At 50.7% G+C, this 20,196-nt stretch overlaps 1 non-coding gene across 1 annotated transcript; it reads right to left on the reverse strand.

Moving 5' to 3' along the window:
* Positions 1-14,457: 14,457 nt before the first annotated feature.
* On the reverse strand, positions 14,458-14,528 carry TRNAG-GCC (transfer RNA glycine (anticodon GCC)). Its single transcript has one exon. It is a non-coding gene; the product is annotated as a tRNA-Gly (tRNA).
* Between the last annotated feature and the right edge of the window lie 5,668 nt (positions 14,529-20,196).

Below are 20,196 nucleotides of genomic sequence, written 5' to 3' on the forward strand. Positions count from 1 at the left end.
GCATTCCAGGAGATGTGATTGACAAAATCACCAGTATGTCACCACCCACTAGTAAGACAGAGACCCAAGCTTTTCTGGGTGTAGTGGGCTTTTGGAGGATGCACATCCCAAACTACAGCCTCATAGTAAGCCCCCTCTATCAAGTGACTCGAAAAAAGAATAATTTTGCATGGAGTCCTGAACAGCAGCAGGCCTTTGAGCAAATTAAGCAGGAGATAGCCCGTGCTGTGGCCCTGGGGCCAGTACAGTTGGGACAGGATGTAAAAAACATCCTCTACACTGCTGCTGGAGAGAAAGGTCCCACTTGGAGTCTGTGGAAAAGAGCCTCTGGGGAGACCCGAGGCCGACCCCTTGGATTTTGGAGCAGAGCGTACAGGGGTTCAGGAGTGCTACACTCCAAGTGAGAAGGAGATTCTGGCAGCATATGAGGGGGTTTGGGCTGCCTCTGAAGTAATTGGTACTGAGACACAGCTCCTCCTGGCACCTCAACTGCCAGTGCTGAACTGGATGTTCAAAGGAAAGGTTCCCCCCACCCATCATGCTACCGATGCCACCTGGAGTAAGTGGATTGCACTGATTACACAGCGAGCTTGGATGGGGAACCTCAACCGTCCAGGAATCCTGGAGGTGATCATGGACTGGCCTGAAGGGAAGAAATTTGGAACATCCCCATCAGAGGAAATACCTCGTGCTAAAGAGGCCCCACCATATAACGAACTACCAGACAATGAAAAGAAGTATGCCCTCTTCACTGATGGATCGTGTCGTATTGTTGGGACGCATCGCAGATGGAAGGCTGCTGTGTGGAGCCCCACACGACGAGTTGCAGAGGCCACCGAAGGAGAAGGAGAGTCAAGCCAATTTGCGGAGGTAAAGGCTGTCCAGCTGGCCTTAGATATTACTGAACAAGAGAGGTGGCCCATGCTATATCTTTATACTGACTCTTGGATGGTGGCAAACACTTTATGGGGGTAGTTGCAGCAGTGGGAACAGGACAACTGGCAATGGAAGGGTAAACCTATTTGGGCTGCTGAACTGTGGAAAGACATTGCTGCCCGAACAAAAAGGTTGGGTGTAAAGGTGCGTCATGTAGATGCTCATGTGCCCTAGAATTGAGCTACTGAAGAGCAGAAAAATAACCATCAGGTAGATCGAGCTGCCAGAATTGAGGTGTCTCAGATCGATTTGGACTGGCAGAACAAAGGAGAGCTATTTTTAGCTCGGTGGGCCCATGAGACCTCAGGCCATCAAGGAAGGGATGCGACCTATAAGTGGGCTAGAGACCGAGGGGTGGACTTAACTATGGATGCCGTTGCACAGGTTATCCATGACTGTGACACATGTGCCATAATTAAACAGGCCAAGAGGATGAAACCCCTCTGGCAGGAAGGGCGATGGGAAAAGTATAAATATGGGGAGGCGTGGCAGGTTGATTATATCACCTTGCCACGAACTCGCGATGGTAAGCGTTACGTGCTCACCATGGTGGAGGCATTTTCCTACTCACGTGTGCTTCCTCTGCATTTTCCTCCTCAACGTAAGCTCACAGCTTTCGGTTTGGAAATTTTATCTCTCTCTCTCTCAATTGTTCAATTTCATTATATTTAGTAAAGTTACGGTTCCTTCTCAGATCGTGCCGTTGTCTTCTTGTAGACCCATCTCTTCCCGCTGTTTCCCCTCCCCCCCCGGAGCGCGGCTCTGCTCGGGGGCCACTGACGCAGTTTCTTTTTCTCTCCTCTCTCCCCTCTCGGTTTCCCTTGAGTCACTGTCAGGGATAACACTGTGACAGGTGTAAATTAGCTTCTGACTGCTGTTACAATGTCAACGGTTTACGGGCAGATTCAGTTCCGTTACGATTGGTGCAGGGGACCCACGGACCCACGCCCCAGGAAAGGGGAAGGGGGAAAGGGAAATGGGAAAAGGGAGATGGGCTTAGGAACAAAACAGCGGCAACGATCTGAGGAGGAAAGCTAATTTACTAAATAAGATATCAGAAAGCAAAATAACACAATATAATACAATATAATTGGAATTAAAGCTAATAAATCAAATAAAATGAGCAAGAGAGAGTGTCCGATAAACCGAAGGCCTTACGCTAATGCTGAAGGCGGACGGCAGCGAGCACCCACTGCTGAGTCGATCCCAAAGGAAAGAGCGTGTCCTGTGACTGCAGACAGTTTTTATCTTTCCCTCTGAGCGTAAACACGTAAGAACGCAAAGCATCACAAAGTCCTCTGGGGAATGGAGTTCTTCTTCTCTTCTGAGACAGGTATACCTGGAACTATCGATGATCCATGGAGCTGGAGCATTAACTCTTTAACTCTAAATGCACTACATGATGTTATGATGTGGAATACCAGTACCAAAAATCATAAAACCATGACATTCCACCCCTTATTCCACATTACTACATCATGTTTGATATATATGTATAGAAGAACAATGATTAACATACATTAAATACACACACACAACATACATATGTATATACATGGAATTAACGACTGCACTCACCCAACATCAAATTCCCTTGTGGTACACACTGAACATCCCCATTCTTCTGCATCACCCAGCAAGTGGACCCAGGTCTCTGAGCAAAGACAGTTCCACGGAGAGGTTTACCCTTTCCAGAAGCTGGAAGGACCCAAATTGCTTTTCCCAACATGTTCTTTACATGTACTACAGGGACCTTATCTCCCTCTACAGTAGGTAGAGATCTGGATTGGGCAGGACCATCGCGATTGATGGATCCTCTGGTGTTGACCAACCAGGTGGCTTCTGCCAAATGCTTCTCCCAGTGCTTAAATGTTCCGCCACCCATTGCTTTCAACATTGTTTTTAACAACCCATTGTACCTTTCAATTTTACCAGAAGCTGGTGCGTGATAGGGGATATGATAAATCCTCTCAATACCATGATCTTTGGCCCAAGTATTTACAAGAGAATTTTTGAAATGAGTCCCATTATTGGACTCAATTCTCTCTGGAGTGCCGTGTCGCCATAGGACTTGTTTCTCGAGCCCTAAGATGGTGTTTAGGGCAGTAGCATAGGGTACTGCATATGTTTCAAGCCACCCAGTGGTTGCTTCCACCATGGTGAGCACATAACGCTTACCACTGCAAGATCGTGGCAAGGTGATATAATCAACCTGCCACGCCTCCCCATATTTATACTTTTCCCATCGCCCTTCCCCCCAAAGAGGTTTCATTCTCTTGGCTTGTTTAATTGTGGTGCATGTGTCACAGTCATGGATAACCTGTGCAACGGCATCCATAGTTATGTCCACCCCTCGGTCTCTAGCCCATTTATATGTTGCATCTCTTCCTTGATGGCCAGAGGTCTCATGGGCCCATTGAGCTAAAAATAATTCACTCTTGTGTTGCCAGTCCAAATCTGCTTGAGCCACCTTAACTTTGGCAGCTCGATCTACCTGATGGTTATTTTGTTGTTCCTCAGTTGCCCTGCTCTTAGGAACATGAGCATCTACATGGCGCACCTTTACAACCATATTCTTTATTCGGGGAGCACTGTCTCTCCACAGTTCAGCAGCCCAAATAGGTTTACCCCTCCGTTGCCAACCATTTTGTTCCCATTGCTGCAACCACCCCCATAAAGCATTTGCCACCATCCATGAGTCAGTGTAAAGATAATGCACTGGCCACCTCTCTCGTTCAGCAATATCTAAGGCCAGCTGGACAGACTGCAAATTGACTTGATTCTCCTTTTCCTTCAGTGGCCTCTGCAACTCGTCGTGTGGGGCTCCACACAGCAGATTTCCATCTGCGGTGCTTACCCACAATGCGACAGGATCCATCTGTGAACAGGGCATATCTCCTTTCATTGTCTGGTAGTTCATTATATGGTGGGGCCTCTTTGGCACGTGATACCTCCTCTGCTGGTGTTGTTCCAAACTTTTTACCTTCAGGCCAGTCCATGATCACTTCTAGGATTTCTGGATGACTGAGGTTCCCCATCCGAGCTCGCTGTATAATCAGCGCAATCCACTTACTCCAGGTGGCATCGGTAGCATGATGGGTGGGGGGAACCTTTCCCATGAACATCCAGTTCAGCACTGGCAATCGAGGTGCCAGAAGGAGCTGCGTTTCAGTACCGATTACTTCGGAAGCAGCTCGAACCCCCTCGTACGCGGCTAAGATCTCCTTCTCAGTTGGAGTGTAGCACTCCACAGACCCCCTGTACGCCCGACTCCAGAATCCAAGGGGTCAGCCTCGGGTCTCTCCAGGAGCTCTTTGCCACAAACTCCAAGTGGGACCTTCCTTTCCAGCAGCAGTGTAGAGGATGTTCTTTACATCCTGTCCCGTCCGCACTGGCCCCAGGGCCACGGCACGGGCTATCTCCTGCTTAATTTGTTCAAAAGCCTGCTGTTGCTCAGGACCCCACACAAAATCATTCTTCTTCCGCGTCACTTGATAGAGAGGGCTCACAATGAGACTGCAGTTTGGAACATGCATTCTCCAAAAGCCCACTACACCCAGAAAAGCTTGGGTCTCTGTCTTACTAGTGGGTGGAGACATGGCAGTGATTTTGTTAATCACATCTGTAGGGATGTGACGACGTCCATCTTGCCACTTTATACCTAGGAACTGAATTTCCTGTGCAGGCCCTTTCACTTTGCTTCGCTTGATAGCAAAGCCAGCTTGCAGAAGGATCTGGATTATTCTCTCTCCTTTCTCAAAAACTTCTCCTGCTGTATTGCCCCACACAATGATATCATCAATGTATTGTAAGTGCTCAGGAGCACCGCCCTGTTCCAATGCAGTTTGGACCAACCCATGGCAAATAGTTGGGCTGTGCTTCCACCCCTGGGGCAAACGGTTCCAGGTGTATTGAACGCCCCTCCAGGTGAAAGCAAACTGTGGCCTGCATTCTGTAGCCAGAGGAATTGAAAAGAAGGCATTAGCAATGTCAATGGTGGCATACCACTTGGCTGCTTTTGACTCCAGTTCGTACTGGAGTTGTAGCATGTCCAGCACAGCAGCACTCAGTGGGGATGTGACTTCATTCAGGCCACGGTAATCTACCGTCAGCCTCCATTCTCCACTGGCTTTACGCACCGGCCATATGGGGCTGTTAAAAGGTGAGTGAGTTTTGCTGATCACTCCCTGGCTCTCTTGCTGACGAATCAGGTTATGAATGGGGAGCAAGGAATCCCTGTTGGTGCGGTACTGCCGTCTGTGCACCATTTTTGTAGCAATCGGTACCTGTTGCTCCTCCACTTGGAGCAACCCCACAACAGACGGATATTCTGATAGGCCAGGCAAAGCAGACAGCTGCTTAACGTTGTCTGCGTCCACAGCAGCTATTCCAAAGGCCCATCAATACCCTTTGGGATCCTTAAAATATCCCCTTTTGAGGTAATCAATACCAAGTATACATGGAGCCCCTGGGCCAGTCACAATAGCATGTTTTTGCCAGTCTTTACCAGTGAGGCTTATTTCAGCCTCCAACATGATTAACTGTTGGGAACCCCCAGTCACCCCAGAAATATAGATTAAGTCTGTCCCTTGGTGACTCGAGGGCATTAGAGTGCACTGTGCACCAGTGTCCACCAGTGCCTTATATTTTTGTGGTTCTGATGTGCCAGGCCATCGAATCCACACAGTCCAATACTCTCTATTATCCCTTTCCCCCACCTGGCTGGGGGACAGGGGCTATTGTGGCTGGTAGGTACCTCGCTCAGTTCTGAAGGAGCACCATTCAGACAGGAGGATGACTTGCTTGGACTGGAAGGCGTCTCTTTCAGATTGGAGGGAGTCTCTCTCGGCCTGGAGGGCTTCTTGTTGAGACTGGAGGGTGTTTTTCTCAGTCTGGAGGGCATCTCTCTCGGATTGGAGAGCTTCTTGTTGAGACTGAAGGGCATCTTTCTCAGTCTGGAGAGTGTCTCTCTCGATCTGGAGGGCATCTCTCTCGGTTTGGAGGGTGTTTTTCTCGGTCTGGAGGGCGTCTCGCTCAGATTGGAGGGTGTCTAGATTGGACTGGAGAGTCTGATTGTCAGTTAAAAGACTCTCTTTCTGGATCAGGAGACTGTCCCTTTCAGCTCGGAGACTCTCTCGCTCTATTCCAAAAAATCTATGCCTCTCTGGGATAGTATTGAATAAGGCCCGGTAAGCATAAGCCAGACCCCAAATAATTTGGGCCTCCTCAGATCTGTTTGAGCCGCAACATCCCTGTCTCAAATATCTGCTTAAGTTCTCAGGATCTTCCAGGTGTTCAGGAGAAAAGTTCCATGACACCGGTGATGCCCATTTCTCTAATGTCTCTTCTAAGTCCCTCCAAACTCCCTGCCAGTCAGTATTCTCTGGCTCTAGGGAGGGTTTTCTCAAAATAGTATAAATACAAATACTGAGTAAAAGTACATTCAGGGAGACTGACACCACAATCATTACGAGCATTGGATGAGCATTCAGAAAACGCATAATGAATTCAGAAGAGAGACCAGGAGTCTGTTTAAAAATCACAAGTTCCATAGAGTTAGCAACTCCATCTGGAGTTACGCCCTCTGGAACAGAATGCCACATCGTATACAAAAGCCAGGTAGGTATGTCCATCAGTGTTTTTAGTTTATCATATAGAGACCAAGCTCCGTGGATCAGACTGGCAAACTTAATTAAGTCCCAGTACGTTCTGAGCATTACAAGGGAAAAAACGATGAAATGCAGTCCCTTTAAGACCAGTTTAAAAAGAGAAAGCATTTTTTTTTCTTTTCTAAAACTAGCTGGCAGTACCCAAAAAGTTTACAAATATCCCAGGACAACTGGCAGTACGCCCAGACTTCAAGGTTGTGTTTTGCCGTCCAGCACCTGCAGTACAGATAAGCCTGCTAACGAGAGACAGAGATTCACTCTAAAAGTATGTCTCTGCCTGGCTAAGGCAGCTGGTTTTGCCCCACGTTGGGCGCCAAAAATGTCAACAGTTTATGGGCAGATTCGGCCCGGTTCCGTGACGATTGGTGCGGGGGACCCACGGACCCACGCCCCAGGAAAGGGGAAGGGGGAAAGGGAAATGGGAAAAGGGAGATGGGCCTAGGAACAAAACAGCGGCAACGATCTGAGGAGGAAAGCTAATTTACTAAATAAGATATCAGAAAGCAAAATAACACAATATAATACAATATAATTGGAATTAAAGCTAATAAATCAAATAAAATGAGCAAGAGAGAGTGTCCGATAAACCGAAGGCCTTACGCTAACGCTGAAGGCGGACGGCAGCGAGCACCCACTGCTGAGTCGATCCCAAAGGAAAGAGCGTGTCCCGTGACTGCAGACAGTTTTTATCTTTCCCTCTGAGCGTAAACACGTAAGAACGCAAAGCATCGCAAAGTCCTCTGGGGAATGGAGTTCTTCTCTTCTGAGACAGGTATACCTGGAACTATCGATGATCCATGGAGCTGGAGCATTAACTCTTTAACTCTAAATGCACTACATGATGTTATGATGTGGAATACCAGTACCAAAAATCATAAAACCATGACATACAAGAATGGGAAGCACGATGAGAAACACAGTGGCGAACAGGAAGAGCAGAAATCCTCCAGGCTTCAAGGTTTACTCCTTTCCCAAAACAGTTCGAACCTACATGTGACAAAACACCACGCCAGATGAATCCTGTGGCACTTCTGCGTTGAGAAACTAGTCCATAGGGCAGCCATCGGGTCTGGGGTTCAAAGGCTAAAGACCCATAGCTTGCTCTTGGGACTCGACTCAAGCCTGAACCAAATTGGTTCAGACATCTCTAGAAAATGCCCAACCCCATGGCCTCAGACTTTACCCACTGGGACCACTACACCACGTGAGAGTACTCAGCCCCCACTAACGCAGCAGGCACGCATCATGGACTGCAGACAGTGGGTTCTGGGATGCAGCTCTCTGCTATGGGGCTGCCTTGAGAGCTGTCACTCCCCTCCGGCTCAAGCTGCTGAATTATTCAAGGCTGGGCTGAGCTCCTGCAGGTTTTTTCTAGCACGTGCAGAGCTCCTCTATGTCGTGTTTGATAAGAAATCCTAAGGGGCAGATTTCTCATGGTATAATTTGCAAGTAGAAAGGCGGCTTAATAGGATTTGATCTTCCCCAGGACACATGTTAGAAGGGCAAGGCGAGGAGGCTGCGGCCCCCTCACAGCTCTGCAAATACCCAACTGCTTCATCTGCATCACAGAACAGATGTTTGGGCCTGCAAATTGCATTTCAAGTTGGCCTACGTTTTGCTTTGATGTCGCAAACGACAGCCGAGGGCCAAACAATCCACCATTCAGAATGGAGGGGAAAGGAGTGATGGGTTCAGGCCACTTGGCTGGCTTCCTCTCAGGGGCCTTATTATGCACAAAGGCAGCAGCATCCCAGTGGATTTAAGCCCCTCTGAACCTGAAGGGCTGGCGATGAGTAAAGCTGCACCCTGCTCCCCCTGCCCTAGCCCCCTGCTCCTGTTCCCCACTTCTTACGGGCACGTCCACAGCTCGGTTGAGGCTGCTCTCCCCATCCCCTTCCTGATTTTCCCAAGGAGCCAGCTCCTCTCTGCTACACAGCCTGAGCTCCACCTGCCACCACGAGGCTCCTGACTGCAGAGCAGCATGAATCCTTGACCTGATTACATCTCCATGCCAAAATACACCGTATGCCCGCACAGGATGGGAAATGCTGCGGGTAATGAGAGAAACGTGTCTGGTATATGCAGAGAGAAGAGGCTGAAAGAGGCTGGGATGGAGGTGGCCCTGATGCTGCAGCCAGGCAGGCAGAGCGGATGCGACGTTGCACTCTTTGCCATGGCACTATCAGAGGAAGGGGTCCACACAGCAACAAAGCCACTTCCAGACCTGCTTGTGCAAAAAGGAGCTCCTCAAAACCCAGTACCTAGTGATAGAGGATGGCTACAGTGGTGGTCCCATTAACCACGTTCCTCCAGGCTGGAGCAGCACCAGATTTACGCACTGCTGTGTGCTGAGGGATGAGGGCACTGCTTATACACAGTGAGTGCTGCTGCAGCTCTGAAGCATGCTCACAGCTCGCTGTGCATCCCAGCTCTCCCTAATCCCCAGGCAGCCCCAGAGCGGGAGCTTGGGAGCGAGGGTAATGGCACTGCTTTAATGCGATCCTCTCGGGCTGATATGCAGGCTCCCAGTGTCAACAGCTGTGCCAGGGCAGATGTCAGATGCGATCGCTTCCATCTAACCCACTACCCTAGATTCCTCTCCACTGTGCAGCCCTGGCACCTCCTCCACGGTCCATGTACTGCAGTAAGCAGTTTTCCGGCGGACTGAGCAATGGTGGGAGCTGCACCAGGCTCTTGCCTCTGGATACTGGGACCTTTTGCTCAAGCTGAACAGCAGCTGAGGAAGCTGAACCCCCCAGCACGTGATCTTGCCATTTCCCAAGGCGTCCTCCAGTGTGGGAACAATTCCCACTTCCCAAGCACATCTGATGCTTTTCACCCCATTTCCCTTATCAACTCATTTTCCCAGTTCTTCCATTTCTTCAAGGGCTTCTGCCACCTCTCTCCTCAGCAGTTGCTTTTCCCTGCCAATCTCTGAGCTGTCATCTCCCTCCTGGCCTCCCGCCCAGCCCAGCTGCTTTCCCAACCCCATTTTCAGACAAGGTTAAGGTCCAAGCCAGGCTCTAGCCTTTAAGTGGGCTCAGCAAGCTGCATCACTAAGGGTGGAAATATCCAGGTCCTTTCATTGTGGTCCAAGTCACAAAGGGCATATCCCATATGGGCTGGCAGCTGTGCTTCTGAGCTGGCCTGAGCTAGTGGCCAGGAGGTAAATAGCTCCTTTCTGCTCTCTGTCCCACAAGCTGTCACTTGTTCATTCTCTGTCACTCTCATTTTGATGCTCTTGGCTTCCTCCTGCTCACTGCGATCTCTGAGTGCTGGAGGAGCCCAAACTGCACTCCCAGTTACAAGGCTTTGAATTTAGCAGAGCAATCCAGGGCAGAGGTGACACGCTTGAGGTCCCCCGCTCAGCAAGGGACAGGGCACAGCCCAGTCCCCCCCCCTTCAGGGTAGCCCTCCTGCTCCAAACCGCAGAGGAAGCTCAGGAGGAGCCTCCCCAAGAAGGCACGTTGGAGCCAAATGCTGCAATTTCAGCTTCCTACTAAGCCCTAACTACCATTTTCTACTCGTCTGATCTAAACACAGCCTTGGACAGCTGAGCCACGTGGCAGCAGCGTGCCCGCTCCGCAGAGGATGTATGACATCTGGCCGCACTGGAGAAGGTGATGTTCCTGCCCCTGGGGCTGTGATGCTTGTCCTCGTGGCTCAGGACTGCCAGCCCTGCCCCGAAGGATATACACCATGGCCATGGGCTTTCAGAGGCAATCTGGAGCAGTGTCCCAAGGTCACCAGGCCTGGGAGGTAGAGAAGGAAGCAACCCTTCCTGACCAGTGGTTTGGTGTCGTAAGACCAGTTTAACACCTGTGTACCTAACCCTGATGACTGCCCGCCCAGCAGGATGGCTGGGGGGTGCTCTCAAGCCTTTGAGTCTTGCTGATGCATTCAGGCAGCTCCAAGAGCCTAAACCATGCTTTCCTGTCACGCTGGTCCAGTAATGCAGGACAGATGTCTGCTTCTCTTTCAGCACCTCACACTCCAGGAGGAAAATCAGGACACTGCTCCAGCGGCCACAATTCCACTTCTCCTTCTTGATCTGGGCTCAAATTCACAATGCTAGGAGCAAGCAGTGTCAGCCAGACCATGAAAGGCTCCAGTATCTCTGAAATGTCATACCATCACTTCTGCAGAAGCTGAATGCAGGGGTTCTGCCTCCCTGGGAAGCCCCGAGGCCCCCGCAGTCCCTGCCTCAGCAGCCCTTACTTCCAAGTAAATGCCACCAGGAAGCTCTCTCCAGGTTTCAAGTGAAGCCAGCGATTACCATGGAAGCATTCTGGACCGCCAACAGCACATTTCAGGAGCGGGGGTGGTCACTTTGTGGCCCCAGGAACGTGCCCAGAATCCATCTGCGGAGCATTCAGACCTTGTCATCTGCTTGAACGGCATCTTCACGCAATGCCTCCACAGTTCCCCTCTTCCCTGCCCCTGCTGAACGAGGTCCTCCTCCTCTCACTGCTGCTGCAGTGCTATCCTTCTGCAGGCGTCTGCATGGGGAGGGCAGGGGAAGGGGCGTGAGAGCCGGGCGCTGGCGCAGGGCCTCGCTTCATCCCATGCTCTCAGGGGCAGACCGGGGGAAGCAGGGGGAACGAGCAAAAACACAAGCACGGAGTGATTTCATCTTAAAAGGCAGCTGCAGCTTCCTCTGTCTGCAAGCATCTCAGCTTTAAATGGCAACGGAGTGGTTTCCTGCAGTCCTGCCTTGACACCCAGCGGGCACTCAGCGTGCAGGCAGCTGCCTGCTCCCCAGTGGGAGCTGTGGCTGCAGCTGGCTCCTGCTGCTCTCCCAGCATGGCATCACACGGTGCAGTGCTCTGTGCTGCTGCTATGGCAGCTACCGTGCTCTGCCAGCACTGGAGGTGCAAGTCAGCTCCAGCATGTCTATGTTCTCAGGAGACAATTCTCTGACAGCCACCCCAGCAGACAGGCAGAATGATGGGCATGGTTGCATACAGCCACACCAGCTCAATGCCAGCTCCCCACTATGAGAGCCATGGGGAAAATGCTTCAGGTCCTGATGCTGGCCAGCATGGTATTCACAAAGCATGAGGAAATGGCCTTTCTGGTAGGTAAATTCCATGACAAAACCTGGCACGTCCCATTCCAAAGGGCTTAGGAGAGTTCAAGATGTCCCTTTGCAAACCCAGGCATCTCTCCTCTAAACTCTCCTGCCTACACCACTCCAAAATGAGCCCTCACTGCTCCATGGGGCAGCTGGCAGGAGCAAGGGACACCACCAAACATAGGGTGTGGGGGCAACAGCATCTCCCAGGCATCCCACTGAGCTCAGCCTCGCTGCCTTCACTCTCCCTCTCCCCCAGATGCAAGCTCTCCAGGACAGAGATGCAGTCATCACATAATCCTTTGACTTTCTGCTTCATTTTCTCTCCTCCCTTTCCAACTTCAGCCTCACACACACCCACTCCAGCACCTGCTAAACTTTATGGGCTGAGTCTTCAGCCATGTGTGTGGGAGGCTGGCAAAGAGCAGGGCCAGGATGCAGTGAGCACAGGAAAGCTGGGGGAAATCACTGAACAGCCATAGAATGAAATCTAGAGGCAAATGGAAACAGTCTATGCTTCTGTAGGAGGAGAAAAATCAAAGGCATCATTAAGAAGAGGGAGTAAATAGGCTTTGTGGGAACGTAAAATGGGAATGGAGATACAGAACATCAAATCTGAGAAGCTGACAGTGGCAGTGCTCAGGGATGCTACGATGGGTATCACATGCCAAACTGCTGGCAGAATGCAGCCAGAGTAATGCTTGCTATTTTGAGGACCACAACAAGGTATAAATATACACGTGAGCACAATAGAAGCGAGGCAAATCACAACCTCTTAGGAAGGGCACTGCAGGCAGCAGGAGGAAAGGAAAGATGGCTCTAAAAGCAGATGAATTTGCCACTAATTTCTCTGGCAGCTGGATGGAAAGAGAAGTATCTGCAGGAAGGATGACTTAGAGGAGGTTCTGGGTATGAAGCAGCTCTCTGCAGACGTGGGCCTGACCGATGCCACATAAAGCTGGAAGGGGAACAGGCTGGTGGCAGGGGCTGCAAGGACACCTCATCCCTCAGGCAGCTGGAGCTGGGCTGCACGCCCTGAGCCATGCCTCAACGCCTGCCCTGCAGCACCGTGCTGTGGTGGGCTGCCAGGATTGCAGCTCTGCAGCAGCACGGAGCTGAATTTTAAGCCCTTCCACTGGCTCCAGACGGTTTGTGTCTCCTTTCTTCACATGAGACTGATGCCTTTGCATGAGATTAACTCCCTGCAAAGGCAGGAGGGAACCAAGTGTCTGCTACTGTGGCCAATAATGACCACTACCAAAACCACCACCCACATTCTCCCTTCCTTCATCCTTTCTTTTAGCAGGGATCTCCAACCAGAGTGGCTTGAATACAGAACCCTGAGTGCACAGATACTCACTGCCTTCCCAGGGAGCTCTGCAAGGTTTCTTGAGGGGGCAACACCTCCCTTTAAGAGGATTGAAGTACTGAAACAGATTGCCCAGAGTGGTGGTGGATGCCCCATGTCTGGAAACATTCAAAGTCAGGCTGGACAGGGCTCTGAGCACAGGATGGAGCTGTAGGTGTCCCTGTTCGTTGCAGGAGAGTTGGACCAGATGACCTTTGAATGTCCCTTTAAAATCAAACGATTCCAAGAACTCATCCCTGAGACAAGATACGGAGTGCAAATGCATCCTCTGTCATGCATTCCACTGCAGTCTGAGACCCCATTTGGTTTCCAACCCACATCATGCTTCCCACAGCTTTGCCAGCATCTGTCACTCAGCCTGCAGTGACTGACCCCTACCTGGTTACTGTGCAGACACTGGCGTTGCTCACATTGGAGTCACCAGATGCATCCAAAGAGCCTGCAGGCAGACAGAAAGGAGACACACTGAGGGGGATGACAGGGAAGGCAGACAGCAGGAACAGCATGACCTTCTGCAGACACCTCCGGTCATTGTTTCAGGACCACGAGGATCCATTTTTTGCAGTGAGCACAAAGTTAGTACAGTACAACCACCAGGTGAAATGCAAGCTGCATATCTTCAGACCTGTGCTCCACAGAAACTGGGCCTCCCTCTTTGTAATTGGGGGAGGACCCCCCAGTGAGCTCAGACAGCCAGAAACCTTGCACTATGCTTCTCAAATTACAAGGTACACATCCTCGTAACAAGGAGCTGGAGGGCTGCCTCCCAAAGTCCAGATTTCAACAGGACAGTACACCAGCACACGAAGGGCTGAGCACTGGGCCATCCTCACCTGGCCTGCTGTCCCGTGCTGTGGCTCCACACGGAAACCAATCAACTCAAGCAGCTTTTCCAGCCTCTGCTCCATACCAGATGGGTCTCTGCAGAGCCACTTATGAATCAAGCACACAGCTGGGCTGAGCCCCACTGAAGCAATCTTTCAGCAAGGGGCTGCTGAGATTTTTAGAGAACTCAAGCTGTGTGGGACTGCTGTGCAAGTCAAAGAGCCCGTGCTGGACACTGCTGGAACCTGAGTCTTACAGGCACTGTGACAAAGCGTAAAAAGATGAACTTGGCTCCTTATGCCCCCTATTGCCAACTGCCTCTACTTGCACACAGCACAACTGCCACATCAGCACAAAAAGGAGCGCAGAAGAGATTTTCAGCCGTGAAAGCACCACCATAATCCCACCTGCTTGTAGGTGCACTATCATCTACGCAAAGGGGTAAGTATTAAAACAATCACATTTTATTAATATTTTAACCAAATATCGCCTTATGACAACCAGGGAAGAAAATAGATTAAAAAAAAGAAAGTTCTGCTACTCCAACAAATATTTTCCCCCCTCTGTCCCTCCCAAAAAGCTGCTGCATTGGCCGGGAATCGAACCCGGGCCTCCCGCGTGGCAGGCGAGAATTCTACCACTGAACCACCAATGCTGTGCTGGCTGTTCCCTGCACCCGCAGGCTCTGCTGCTCATCCCAGCCGTGCATGCTGACACTGCAGCCATGCTGCCCCAGGCTGCTGCATGCCTCCTCACCTCCCACTTGGCTGCTGCTGTACAAGAAAACCCTTCTACCTTTTAGTTGTCACCTTTTTCGTTCCCTCCTACAGCAGGATTTTTCAAACCGTGTTTGTAGGCGTGCTGCAGGGAAGCACTGCGCTCAACATGCAACCCCAGAAGAAGAAGAAATAGATAAGCTCATTTGATTTACGTGTTACACGTATTTTGTGTGCCTGGCCAACACAGATGAGCTGGAGGAAGCTTTAGTCATTCTGGGACAATGGCATCTGTTGAGGAAATGCTGGAAGGCTAAAGGCACTGCTGTCTGCAGGTATCAGTTCCCCCCAAACCTTATCAGATCAGTTTCTCTCCACTTGAATACTCTTCTAGGCTTCCCATCACAAGTTAATGACCATGGTGATGTGAAATGCTTTGGGATGTTCACCAGGGCATGCAGTACTGCCTGGGCTGCAGGCTGCATCAGGGATCTGCTCTGCAGCCAGCACCAAGTGTGTTTCTCAGCAGAGGATCAGCTGTGAAACAGGACTCCAGGGCTCATGGAAAGTGCAGAGGTTCCCTGCTACAGGCAACCAAACCAACTTAAGACCTTCTCAAGACCTTTCCCCAACCTTCACCACATCTCCAATGACCCAGGCTGACAGGGACTCACCACTGGGTGCTGCCTCTGGCTTGGAGATGGGTTCCTCCGAGTTGGTCTCTGCTAACAGGGTTACTGACTGCTTGGCCTCATCCATTTCGTCGTCCTCCGGGATGACAAGCTTCATCAGACTCTGGTTGCACGCGTTTGCCACCTCTTTGATGTCTGAGTGGAGGCAGTGTAAGGAACACGCAGTCTCACGCATGCTAAGTGCCATACCTGGCCAGCCAGAGAAGCCATCGCAGCCCAACCATAAGTTCATAAGTTCATAAGTTCATAAGGTTGGAAAGGACCTATAAGATCATCTAGTCCAACCATCCTCCTATCACTATCTCTACCCAACTACTAAATTAAGTCCTTAAGCACCTCATCTAAACGCTTCTTGAACAGCGCTAGGGATGGTGCCTCAACCACCTCCCTAGGCAGGCCATTCCAGTGCCTGACCACTCTTTCAGAAAAGAAATGCTTCCTGAGGTCTAATCTAAATCTTCCCTGGCGCAACTTGTGGCCATTCCCTCTCGTCCTGTCATTACTTATCAGGGAGAAGAGGCCTACCCCCTCCTCACCACAACCCCCCTTCAGGAAGTGGTAGAGTGCTATAAGGTCTCCTCTGAGCCTCCTCTTCTCCAGACTAAACAATCCCAGCTCCCTCAGCCGCTCCTCATAAGACTTGTGCTCCAGGCCCCTCACCAGTTTTGTTGCCCTTCTCTGAACACGCTCCAGGGCCTCAATGTCCTTCTTGTAGTGAGGGGCCCAAAACTGAACACAGTACTCGAGGTGCGGCCGCACCAGAGCTGAGTACAGGGGGATGATCACCTCCCTGCTCCTGCTGGCTACACTATTTCTAATACAGGCCAGGATGCTGTTGGCCTTCTTAGCCACCTGTGCACACTGCCGGCTCATGTTGAGCCGAGCATCAACCAACACCCCCAGGTCCTTTTCCTCTCTACATTCCACAACCACAGCTGCTTCAGCCCAGCTCCTCCAGCTCCCTTCACATCCAAATGGCTGGGGTGGATTTTAGCACTCAGGGGACAGGACTCCCCCTGGCCCTCTCCGGGAGCAGCTCAGTTACAAGGATCTTCTTGCAATCATCATAGGAGAGACACGGCAGGACAGCAGTCAGGATCCCTGAGGAGAAAGGCAGCATCACTCGGCCAGCCAGCTGGATGAACTCCCTCATCCAGCACATGGCAGTCAGCTGGATCAGGTCATCTGGAAGACAGAGGACGAGCAGAGATGAGGGCAACGACAGCAGACTCCACACGATAAGGTCTGCTTGCAACCACAGAGCTGACTGGACTTCAACAGGGCTGTAAGGGAAGGGCCTCTTCCTCATCCACAGTCTCTAGTCTGGAAAAAGTCTAGTATGGGATCACACAGGAGCAAGCCAAACTTCTGGACAAGCTTCTGGATAACCTTCTCAGAAAACACATCAGCTGAATGCTTCCATCACTGCATACCCAGCAGACCCTAACACAAAGCATCAGGCACATCACAATTAATTGTCCCGCCAAAGCAACGAGTACCTTCTCAGGTTCATTCACAAAACAAGTCCCTAAGAAAACCTTTCCAGATGTGCTGGATAAGCACAGGTGTTACCCACAGGCTTTTTTTTTTTAATCTTCCAGGCACCACCTCTTCTCTGCACTTGTGATGACACCTGCTCTGTATTTGAGGTGGAAAAAGTGGTAGTTCAGCCATGGGAAAACTTCTCCAGATCATCAAATAAAGGCAGATCTCCTATGAGAAGGCTGCCTGCCCACCCTTTTAGCAGGCTTTTCATGCACAACAGCAAAGAAAGAGCAAGGGTACACGGTTGGTAAACAGGAAAACCCTGAGCCTGAATCAATGGCTTGGCACTGCAGACCCAGTGACAGATGCTCCAGCTCCTGCCAGCTTAGCACTGAACACTCACCTGCAGTCTGGCAGTGGATCACCAGGATATTGGCCATTTCTGCAAACTTGACACTAGAAGGATTCTTCTTGATCTCCTTGAGGAACTCCCCAAGAGCCACCTCACACCTGAAGGCAGAAGAGAGAAGTTAAAGAGCAGCCTCCCATACGTACACAGCGAGGACATACGTGGGGTGGTACTTGTACACATCCACTCTGCCCCAAATCAAAGGCTGCAGACTCCCACAGAGCACACTGACACCCACAACAAATACAGATCTCTCCCAAGGTAACAGACAAGCTCTCGTACCTGCTCCTAGAACAGCCTATGTAGAAAGATATGGGCCAGAGACCCTAGTGAACCTGCTCCATTTTAGGTCCAACTTTACCCTTCCCCCCTACTCCCCTTACACACACGCACACACACCAGGAAAGATGGAGGCCATGAAATTCCCACACATCTTCACTTCTGAGAACGAGTACATATTTGGGATGGGGAGCACAAAGGGGAGCAGGGGTAGGGATGAGATGGGAGGCCAGATCCCAAGAGCTTTCAGTACTTGTTCCTTGATATATATGCACTGGGAAATACAGAAGCATGGAAGAACTGCAGGGCCTGGCAGTGGGAAAGACCCAAGCTTGTCTCAGCACTTATGCCCTATCAAACAGGTCCAGTCACTTTCTCCCATTGCAAAAGCTAAGAACCTCTGATCTCACTGACAACATCCAGCCACTCTGTTTCAAAATGCTCCCTTCAGCCTGAGTCTTAGCAACGGATCTGAAAAGCCAGCTCACAATGCTTGCTTATTCTTTGCACACAGGAGACTTCGGGTTGCTGCTGCACCTTGCTGAGGGGCTGCTTGCAAATCTCCTACCCCAGAAACACACGAGAGCATCTCTGGTTGGGACACTGTGTGCAGGGGCTGAGGAAGAAATAGATGCACTGAGCCAGAAAAGTTTGCACTGCAGCACAAAGAGATCACAATGTCCCCCACAGCCACAACAACCCGAGGAAGGGAGGCCGTGGCCAAGGACACTTTGATCCACCAAACAAGCCAGCAAGTCTCCCACTGGGAATGTGTAGTTTAGCTATGGTTGTATAGAATTGCAAACAAATGAAGAGAGCGACTAACGCAATGCATGAGTCTGCTGCAGGGAAACAGGCCAGCTCCAGAGCAAAATCCAGACCTGGCCCCCAGCCAGCCTCCACACTCACATTTTGCATATCTCTTTACCACGCGGGAGGCCCGGGTTCGATTCCCGGCCAATGCAGCAGTATAAGTTTTCTTTTTTTTTTTTTCCTTTTTTCTTTTTGACTTCTGTATGTAGAAGCGTAGAGATGCCAGACAGGCACTGAGGGGCTTGGAAACCTCATGCTGCCCGATTCTATCTGGCTGTCACTGTCCCATGGCCAACTGAGTAGCACAAGGAAATCATTATAGGAGACATTTATGGCCTTTCCCCACTGTGAGATGAGGGACAGCCTCTTCTCACCCTGCTGTGAACAGAACTGCTGCCCTCTTCTCCTTGGAGGCATCACAAAGCCCCCCTACTCTGCTCCATCCCAAAGGTGAATTTAGCAACAGCCACATCCACTCTCACAAACGCTGATCCCAGGCCAAGAGCTCTGGCTCCCAGTCCCACGCCAGCACCACGAGGAGCACGCACCAAGCCCTGGCAGCATGGAAATAATCTCTTTACAGCCTGGATTTAATGAACAGATCGGGTATTGGTTTGATGAGAAAAAAAACGATATCCCAGGAGTCAGGAAGGGGACTGACTTTTTACACAGGTAGATAGTGACTGGACAATGGGGAATGGGTTTAAACTGAAAGACAGGATGTTTAGGTTAGATGTTAGGAAGAAGTTCTTCACTCAGAGGGTGGTGAGGCACTGGAACAGGCTGCCCAGAGCTGCAGATGCTCCATCCCTGGAGGTGTTCAAGGCCAGGCTAAAAGGGGCTCAGGCCAGTCTGGTCTAGTGGTTGGCAACTCTGCCCATGACCATGCAATGACTTTATGGCGCCTCTGAGTTTAAAGGGGCTCAGGACAGAGCAGAGGGCCAGGAGGTGCCTGCACTGAGACAGTGAGTTCCTCCTCACACGATGCTGTAGGCATGATGGTGACATGTGCTGCACTGTTCTGTGACTAGTTTACATTGATCTAAACCCATTAAAGGGTTGGAATTTGTCTTCCTCCTCCTGACAGCCTTCCCAATATTGGGTGTCCAGCTCCATCAGCAGATCCCAAATCTCATTTTGGTTGGTATAAACCAACCATGAAGACACAGGTCATGGGGCAAAACAGCTCAGAGCAGAGCTGCTTGATTCACAGAATCACAGAACCACAGGGATTGGAAGGGACCTCTGGAGACCTTCCATTCCAACCCACTGATAAAGCAGGTTCCCTATAGAAAATTACAGAGGAAAGCATCCAGACAGGCCTTGAATATCTCCAGAGAAGAAGATTCCACTACCTCTCTGGGCAGCTTCTTCCAGTGCTCCTCACCTTCACAGCAAAGTTGTTCTTCTTTGTGTTCCTGTGGAACTTCCTGTGACCTAATTGGTGCCCATTGCTCTTTGTTCTGTCACTTGCCACCACCGGAAAGAGCCCAGCCCCGTCTACTAGACTCTCACCCCTCAGAGACTTAGAAGCACTGATAAGATCCCCTCTCAGTTTTCTCCTCTCCACGCTGAACAGCACCGGGGCTCTCAGCCTGTTCTCACACAGAAGATGCTCCAGGCCCCGATGATCTCTTTAGCCAGCCACTGTACTAAAGAAAACAACCCTTCAGCAGTTCCCTCTCTGCTTTGAACTCACTACTGGTTTGTGATCAACCTGTTGCCCACCAGGATACCCAGTTCTTCCTGTGCAGGGGACAAAAAAGCTCCTGAAGGATCCCCGTGTGCAAGAGATGCAAGCATAGTGCATCGCACCTGTCAAGAACTTAAGAAACTATTCGTGTAAAAGGAAGGGGAAGAAGACGAGGAAGAAACACGTACCCCCGCCGTCAGCTCGGTGCTCCCAGCCCTGCACTGAGCTGTCCCCGT

This window comes from Cyrtonyx montezumae, unplaced genomic scaffold, assembly GCF_038088225.1.
Source record: "Cyrtonyx montezumae isolate F1298 unplaced genomic scaffold, pur_monq_1.0 scaffold_17, whole genome shotgun sequence".
Taxonomy (NCBI): domain Eukaryota; kingdom Metazoa; phylum Chordata; class Aves; order Galliformes; family Odontophoridae; genus Cyrtonyx; species Cyrtonyx montezumae.